This window comes from Agelaius phoeniceus, chromosome 1, assembly GCF_051311805.1.
Source record: "Agelaius phoeniceus isolate bAgePho1 chromosome 1, bAgePho1.hap1, whole genome shotgun sequence".
Taxonomy (NCBI): Eukaryota; Metazoa; Chordata; class Aves; order Passeriformes; family Icteridae; genus Agelaius; species Agelaius phoeniceus.
In genome coordinates, this window is record NC_135265.1 from 61,786,344 (window position 1) to 61,796,018 (window position 9,675).

Genomic DNA, 9,675 nt, shown 5'->3' on the forward strand with positions numbered 1-9,675 from the left:
TTTATCTTTAGGTTACAACTTGCTGATCCAAACCCAACTCAGTTGTGGCTACAATTTGTTGCTGCAAGACAATACTGGCAGAAGAACAAATGGATCCCATGAATAAATTCAGGCTGATAATTAGAAGACAGTTTTTAGCCATCTGGAAGAGAAGGCAGCCTGCAGAAGGTTGTGGAACAGCCTTCAGAAGAATATTGGAATGGAATGGTTGAATTTTTTTGAAGATGAAGCTTGACAATCTTCTGCATTAAATTGTTCAGGATAATCATTTGCAACGATGGGGGTGGGGGCAGAAATACAAAAGTTTGTGCTGTGGTGTTCATCCCTTTGTGCAATTGGAAGGAATGAGATGCTGTTCTATAAGGATAAACATCTGTGTTATGGAGTGCAGATGATGAATGTGGAGGCCAGGAGCAGGATGGACATGGATCACTTCTCCCCACTATGCAGAGGTGAGCAGCTGCCCATCCCAGGCCTGCTTTGCTGCAGTTGCAAGGAATTTCCACTGACATCAGTGACACAAGAACACATAAACCAAGAAGTGGCTTCTAAGAGTGCCTAAATTTAAAGCCAATTTTGAGAGCCCTTTCTAATGCTTATACTGGAACTGCTAGATGAAAATGGAAATTGAAAGATTAACAGAGTTAACAGGAGTCTCTTTAGTCTCTCCTTCCACAGAGGAAGGCTATATTTCCCAAAATGAGGTCTGGTACACTGAGGGGCTGTACTCAGTTGAGGGAAGTTGCAATGGTTGGCATTTGCTATTCTGCCTCAAAATGTACTCGTTGCTTATTGGTTTTACTGCATGATTCCTCCCTCAAAATGGATTTCAAAAGAGGGCAGGCAAGTTCATGGCAACTCAATCCACTGACAGCTGCTGTTCATTGCCCTGAATACAACTGTTGGCTCAGGAACACTTAAGCTGCTGATTAGGAAATGTTAGAGGACAGGCAAGGCATGAGTATGCTCACTAGCCAGGTACTGTACTGTCTCTAAAGACTCACTAGTGCCACTTACCAGAACTGGGGCTCTGAAATTGGTAGTCTAAAAGTCCCACTCACTATGAAGCCCCTATGTTCGCTCCTGCTCTTCAAACAGATTTTTCCCTCTGAGTTGTTTTGTTCCAAAAGAAATAAATTTGAAGAGTTTTCTTGAAAAGTCAGTGTATCAATTTACATTTTCAAAACCATGGTTTGTATTACCAAGAGCTACAAAGGAATATAGAGGATTATTCATCTTCCTCAGGAGCTTTTGCAGGAAACTTCCCAAGAAAAGAAATCCACTGGAAAAATCTATTAATATTTTTTTTGTTTTGTTTATACAATTCATTTGTTCCATGGAATATATTGAGTTACTAAGAGTTTATGATGTGAACTTTTCTTGTAATTTTGCCATATAAAATGAAGCAGTCCACCATAATCTTAGTTATGGCTAGTTCAATTAGGTAATAAACTCTCACTGATTTTAGCAACATCAGCATATTGCAAATCTGAGTCCTTTATTTACCTAACAATCTTGATTGTTGACTATCATTAGATCACTAAGTATACTTAAAATATTGTGGTTAGTACCATTTCTATGATATTTTTAACAATAGTGAAATGCTACTGAATCAACTACTCTCTTGAACTCCTGCATATCACGGACTATTACTTTTAACTAGAACTTCAAAAAGCTTGTTGTAGGTCAGAATGTTTTTGTTCCTTCTCCCCTTCCTGACTGCTTGAAGCTCCTTAGGTGACAGGAAACAGTATAATATTTGTTCACACCCTTAAACCATTATTTGCTTCTGCTTTCAGCTACTTTCTAGAACAATTTCCTAAATATATATTGCCTTTCCAAGCAAAGAAATATATTTAAACTGATTTGTTCATTTGAAGGGGATGCTTTTTTTGTTAAGAAAGCTCTTGGAGAACTGCAGTGCGGGACTAAATGTTTTTCTTTACAGCAGCATAAACTTGGAGGGGCAAATCCTGAGAGCAGTCATTTGTTTTCTCTGGGTTAATGGCTTTCAGCTGGATGTCTGTCTGCTGAATAATGACGGTACTGCTACATCAACCAGTCTCTTCCACTACAAAACATGTGTTCGGTTAATGGCATTGACATATTGGAAGCTGGAATGAGCCTCCCCACTTGAGTTGTTCAAACATGATACATCCTACTAGAATGAAATTAAATAAGGAGATGTGACAAAAGAGGAGGATTCAAGGAAGATGATATTGTGTTCTAAAAGTGCAGCATCAAAGACACTTTGGTTTTTGACATCACTTGTGCTGCTCGTTATTTAATCATTTCCATCCTGAGTATTTATTTTCTAAAGGGAAAAATTGTTTTTCAGATTTCAAGTCCTATGTTTTTGATCTTTAGTATATGCTTGTACTACTGAGTGATGTGGAAAAATAATAAACAGTAAAAAGCTTGAAGCACTCTCTAGAAATGTTGAGCAGCACATAAAATGTCACGTCCCTTTCCCATTTTGTCATAGGACTAAGTTATCTGAGTCACAGAGACAATTATAGAGAATATCCTGGGTTTTCTATCACGAGGATCACACATGGGTGTAAAATAAGCACCCTGGCTGTACCATAAAGTATATAGGTTTGTGAAATCACTTTGATTTTTTTGTGATTACAGGTGGGAAAATGCATTGTAAGCAACTAAAAAGGAAACAAATTGCCTATAACAATTAAAGGATTGATTTGAAATAGTTATTGATCTGATATTGCCTTTCACCTGCATGAGAGAAGCTGATTATTCTTTGAAGACTTTGTTTTCTTTGTTTTGATGTGATAGATTTCCATTTAGCCAGGCTGGCTTTTCTAGGTCCCTTTTGTTTCACCCCCATCTGGCAGCCTCCTAGGAGGGCAGAGGTGCTTCAGCTAATGTGAGCAGGGGCAGTAAGCATGCAAAAAGTGGAAGTGGGAATTGGTGAGGTCCCATGTGAAAGTTCATTGGCCTCCCAGAACTGTGTTCCAGGAATGACAAAAGCCATCCATCTTGTGGGTGCAGACCCTTTGGATTTGCTGACAGTAATAATTCCACCCCTAACTCTCTAGTAACACATTAGCATTAACAGTAATTTTTGCCTCTAGACAGGCTCTGCAGTACAGCATGACGGCTCCTACCCTGTAATTGTAGGATCCTCATTAATCAGAAAGAATATTATGACATTGTGAGCTCACAAGAAAGACAATTCATGACTGACATAATAAAGGCCTAAATTATGCTGCTTTGATGATTGGAGGTGCAAATTTTTTTTCTCTTGTGAAAATAGGATTTAGCAGCTGTATGAAAAAAAATCTGTATAATGAAAGTAGGGAGCATTGAGAGGCAAGCAACACCAGCTTTATCTAGATGAGACCTTTATTTCAAAAGGAAATTAAAATTTCAAAGCTGGTAGTGGTTTTTTTAATTGATAAACCAGAATTTAAATCAGGATCTTGAGGAAGAACTATATGAGAAGCTTATTGCTGCAGCACTGTATTTAATACTTTGCTGCTGTTACCCTTTAAAATTACTGAAATTTATATATTGTTTTGGCCAGCTTCCAAAATATGTTTTGACATATATGAAATGATTAATGCTGAAACACATCTCATAATTTTAATGCAATTATATATAGACCTATATTCATTAGGAGCCAAAGACTGTAAATTATAAATGAAGAAGAGCAAAAAAAGAAAAACTGTTAAGTCCCAGTTCCTTCTTCCACTGAAAGTATGTGGACAAATTCATTCAGTTCCTAGACCCAACCTGAAGGCTCTTAGAAATAGCACTGCTTTCTGTGAAAGCAATCCAGTGGGAACCCAGCATCCCTTAAGGACAGAGAATGGAGGCTGAAGGGATGCTGAGGAGGTGGTGGGCCTCAGAGGAGGGCCTTGCCTTGTGTGGCTGTTTGTGATGGGCTCAGTGTGCTCTGAAGTGCTGTGATTAACAGAAAAATTCATCAAAACTGTGTTTTTTCTTCAGAGATTCCTTCCTCCAGAACAGGCTGACTGCAATACTCATGATCCAAGTAAACAATAACTTAAGCATTTAAGATTCTGGGAGAGCCCCCAGAATCCCTCCTGAGCTGAGCTCCTCTCATGCACTGGGGTTAAATGACTTACTCCAGGCACTCATGTCTATCCATAGGCATTTACATATGTTTTTAAGTATAGCCTGACTGCTCAGACAGATTTCTTCTGAGTGCCTTAAAAATTACTTCTTTCTGGAAAAAATGATAGTTGAGGAGAAGCAAGGGAAAAAAGTTCTTTCTGAGTATTACCCCATCTTTTCCCCAGATGAAGTATTCTGCATGCTGCCCCCTTGACTATTGTTTTTGTTTGCTTGAGATTGTGACATATAGAACAGTCAAAATTAGCCATTGAGCATAACTGATAGGGAAAATAGCAATTTTAGTTAAAAAATATTTTGTGAGATATTTTTGGTGGTGGCGGTACATAAATGATTTAAAACAAGTGTGAATACAGATTCTTTCAGGAATGATTACAGGATAGTTAATGAAATTCTTGTTTTCTTCATGGCTCATCCCATGACTTAATGATTCTGTGCACACTCTGGCACTACCTAGGATGCAATAAGAGGAGTTACCTAAAATTTCAATTTTCTTTAAATTTAAGACTAGACTGGATTTTAGGGAAGAACTCACAATGCCATTTTGTCTTCCTATGGCCACAGAGGAGTGAGTAAGTAGGAGCAGCTTAGCAGTGCCAGAGCAAGTGAGATGTGTCCACTTTAGGAGCTGCTGGCTTTGCCCTGACTCTGCTTTTGAAGTCAATCTCCCAGGTGCCCACCTTGCTGTGCTGGGTTTGCACTGGGGAGCAGCCCCAGAGACTGAACCTTCCCACAGGCTTCACCCAGAAGTTGAGCTTCCTATACTCAGTGGCCAGAATGGTGTTAAATTGACCTAAACTTTCCCTAAAATTCATGCAGTGGGTGTGTCAGGTTTTCAGCATCAGAGATTTTGGACTGTAAATCTGTTCCTATGGGGATGTGTGGCTTGTATCAAAGATACAAGATACTATCTAAAAAAACACTGCCTTGGATTCTGCTTTCCACTGAAATCCAGTGGCATGTAGCAGTACGTCAAATCCTGCTGGGTGCCTGTAAATACCATTAAGAAAATATACTCAATATCTGATTTTTTTTTTTTTTATAAACAACTCTCATTTATTTATACCTCAAATTCTTGCAGTTGTATTTTTGCTGCTTTCAGGACTGTACCATCTGAAGTAATCTTCAGTCTCAGCCATTTCTTTAGCTCAAACTCTTTGGTTCATTCTTGGGGAAGTGCTCCAGAAGTGCAGAGCACTTGGACTGTGGGACTTCTGTGCCTGTGTCAATGATCACATACAGATGGTATGAAAACACAGAGATCCAGCTGGTTCCCATGGTATTGAGACAAAGTTACGTGGAGTGGAGAATTCCTTCTGAGAGGCTAAAAAACATGGAGATGTTGTGGACAAATGAGGCCAGACTTTCTTCAGAGAAAAAGGCTCTTGTTTATTTAAAAAGAGCTACAGGAGATAGAAGGCCTGAGATAGGCTCAGACCCCCATGCAACAAGTCAAAAAAAAAAAAATAACAGTGCGTCTACCCCACATACACACCCAAGCCTCCAGAAAGCAAGTTCCTCAAAAAAGCCCAAAAGTTACCTGACTCTCGTTTTTATAACCCCCCTTCGGATCCAGAATTGGTGGGTTTTGGATCCACGCCGTGATTGTCTTGTTTCTGGTGTTCCTATTGGTCTTTATTGTTGTTCATTCCTGACCAATCATTTCCTTGGGGCGTTGCCTGATTGGTTAGGTCTTTCGTCCAATCTCCTTACGCGGTGCTGGTTTCATTGCGCTGACTCTGTTTCCGGATGTTATTCTGCCCCTTTGGACCATCCCCCCACTATATCCTGGACTCTTTAGAACTTGTAAAGAACATTGACTAACCCCCTTAAAACAATAACTCCCCTTCCCTTGGTTATAATAATCAACTCAACCTTAACTCAATACAAACTGAATCTCACTTATAACAACTATGCTTCTATTAAAATATCAGACACCAATTATTTTGTTACATTGGGCCTATCCTGGAAATTCATGAATCAGACTCTTGTGAGAGGCAGCCTCTGTAGCTTTTTCCAGCTCTTTTTGGAGGGAACTGCCATGTTTCATCACACTGGCTCAGGGTCAAAGAAAAATAGGACAAAAAAATGTTCATATTCACCTTCACCTTGAAGAGTCTCATGGCAAAAGCCTCATATTCAAAACTTTATCTAGAAAAGTGGATTTAATGAAGTACCATAGAAACAGTGACATATATTTTGAAGTTATTTTTAAAATCATGACATGCTTTTATTAGTTTGAAAGATACTTAAAATTAAGTATGCATATATATTTAAAATAATTAAATCTCCAAAATGAAAAATTGTTTCCGTCATTGAAAATTATAAATTTTTCCTGTTGCCTAACTGTGCAGACTTGTATAATGCCATTAAAATAGCCCAAATGAAAACTAACAATGATGCAGTTGTGTTGGTTTGTTTTTTTTTCTCTGTTAGTGGAAATTGATCTTCTCTGATCTCTTCAAATATATTGTATGCTGCTTTTATGACCAGATTTACAGATGTCAGAGAGAGATTCACCAAAATGCTAAAAATCATACAAAAAGTATAAGAATTTGAGCAGGAATTATTCGTATTGGTTGGTGGTACCTGTAGCTGTACATATGTCTGTTCTGCCTACTTGCACTTCCAAACACTGAAGTTCAAGCTATATTGATAAAACGTGGACTTTAATGATAATTTTGTTTTTAGGGATTTTACCTGTACGTGACCATGCTTTAGTAACATGATTATTTCATTTTATTCAAGTATTGTGATGCATAATATTAACTAATGAAATAATATTGTGTACTAATAAACATGCTAACAGTAATCATATGCTTAAAATACTAGCTAGTACAACAAAAAAGAGAAATAAAAGTAACAATAAAAAACCACCAGAAAGACTGCTAAACAGTTTTTCTCAGCAGCTGGACGAGTTCTTCTCTTCTAGATCTTATCAGTAGTAAAGAGAAGTTAATGAAAACTTTTGCAGACTTACTGGTTGCAGGGAAGAAATTACTTCCATTATACACTGAAGGATGAAATCCATTAAATATCTTTTAACTCCTGACTGCTCAGCAACTTGGATGGGTTGAAGATTTCAATCTACATACACAGTACAGGTACTGTTCTTGGTTTCATTAAATGTTTTTTCTTTTCAATAGACTCTGTCTACCTTGCCCAAAATTTCAAATCGGCTTTATGAAAACCATTGTCCTGATAGATATGCATCTGACAGGAAAGGGCATCATTTAACAATAATTTCCAATGATGTAAGTCTAGAAGTACTGATGGAGGTAATTACTTGCCAATAGCCCTTATTAAAGCTTTAATATATCAGTCTCCATAATTAGCCTCTCTGTTTGAGGACAGCATCTGGCTCTTCAAATCTCTTTCCAAGAAAGGCACTGAGGTAGAAGTCCAGGTTTCTACTGTTTTTTATGCTGTACATACACTTTTTTGAAATCATAGTAGGACAAGTTTTTTCCTTGTTGGTTTTTAGATTTTTTTTAGGTTTGTATGGATCTCCTGATAATTTAGCTATGATATATTAGATACCCTAGCCTACTCTTACTTTTGTTTTTCTGTCCCAGTTCTTCCTTGTTTCCTGTCACAGTACGCTTTGTGATGCAGATCCCTATTACAGTTTATCCAGTTATTTGAAAACATGTTCATTGGCAAAGACTTAAAAATATAGAGAGTCCTATCAGAACTCTATGAAGTCCTTGCAGAGATTTTTTCTCATTGGTCTATCATTAAAAAAAGATATCTAATAGAAGAGCTTTTTGGATATTTCAACCAAAAGAGTGATAAATTTTTGGAAATAATTTTTTTTTGAGCTCTATGAGGGCCAATATCTGGCAACAGCAACTGGACAGATGGGTCAAGCTTGACTGGCCTGTTCATCACACTAAAACAATACAGAAATAGTCAAACCTTTCTCCTTTCAGCACAAGAATGGGTTCCTATATTTTCACAACTCAGCAGATTTGTGAAGTTTCTTTGCAAATCCAGACTTGTCCATTGTGTATTTTATCTTTACACAGCATTGCTAAGGATAAGAAAATGATCAGTTTTCTTGTCCTTGGCAGTGGCAGAACTGGCAGTGAATTTAGCACAAAACATTGCAATACAGATCTTGCTTGCAGAAACCTGCCTTAGAAGCACTGTGGGACAATCACTGCCTTTTAGCCACATAACTACTGCTCCAGAAGCTTCATCATCTTGTTAACAATTTCTATTGTCCTTCTATTGCAAATATATTTTTTTTTGATGTGAGAATTGTATTTTATGAAATTTCATAATGGAGATGGCACTTCATCATGCAATAAAAGGTTTGGTAATATCAGGTTTGCTGAAATAGCTAATTGTGTTGCATTATCATATTACATTAACAGCACTTGGGAATTTAAATAAAGAACTCTTGTCCGTACAGCAGTGGCTGTTATTCAGAATTAGTGTGGTGTCAGCTGGAATGCCTATTTAAATGGTTGAGCATAAATAATTTTATCATCTTTTCTTTGTTTCTCTCCCCCTCCTCTGAAGTGACCTGGGTAGTGTCATGAAAGAATGGATTTGAGATCTGTCCTCCTGCTGCAGTTTGGAAAAGGAGTAAGACAGAAGTGTTTTTCTATATTTTCAGTTTAAGTTTTGCTTCCAGATTGTCAATCTGAAATCACATCACATTTTCTGATGTAGTCTTATCTAAAAGGTAAATTAAAATCAAACTGCTCCCAAATTGTGTTTCTTTCTTTCATTCCATATTCTAAGTGTAGAGTGTTGTAAATTAGAAATGTTTTGCATAAACCACCCCCCCTCCCCACTTTCCTCCTCAAGTTTTTTAAAATTTAAATCCATTTTGGGACAATGATATATAGAAAAAAAGTCTTAGATAATGACATCCAAGCTCAGTGATAGGGATAAAAATATAGTCATTTTGAAGTTCTGAAACTCATAAAATTGCCACATCTAGTTTATTCTGCATTCCCCAGAGCATTAAGCAGTTTAGCACAAATCTAATTTCCCACCAAACAGCTCAAGGCAGTTAGTTCTTAGTTTGGTTCCAAAGAATTAAACACACTGTTATAAATTGTGATAGTCTGTGTAACTCTGTAGATAAACCCATTTTCCAATATAAGTGTATCAAGCATGAAAAAATAAGAGGCTGCTCTTGTATGAGGGGTGATTACAATGGAAATAAAGGTGAAATTAAGGGAAAATTTGCTTCAAGGATAATTCATGACAACTAGTAGGAAAGGAAGAAATTGTAAAGCTCAGTGAGTAAAGGTTAAATCAAAAGAATTCACAGGTAAAGGATATTCAATGTCCTAACCATTGTGAGGTGTAAATCTTACTACAGAGTGCAGCAGACTATGAGTCTAAAATTTTCATGTCACAGTGGTGTGGAGTGAAATGGATTTTCTGGGCCCCCTAATCTGCCACTATGTAAAGTCAGGAAAGGGGCTGTGGTAGTTGTGACTTTAGTGTATTAGTCTGGACAAAAGAGGATATATGAGCTGAGAAACTCAGTTCTGCAATTCCGCTACATATGCAACATATAAAAGTATCAGGGAGTCT

General features: G+C 37.4%; 1 protein-coding gene across 1 annotated transcript in view; it reads left to right on the forward strand.

The window, feature by feature from the left end:
* The window catches only part of LOC129129144 (uncharacterized), a 134,330-nt gene extending 126,580 nt beyond the window's left edge, over positions 1-7,750 (forward strand). The window contains exon 9 of the transcript XR_013182768.1: positions 12-7,750. The gene's annotated coding sequence lies outside the window, so the exon portion shown is untranslated. The remainder of the gene's footprint in view (positions 1-11) is intronic.
* The last annotated feature ends 1,925 nt before the right edge of the window (positions 7,751-9,675 follow it).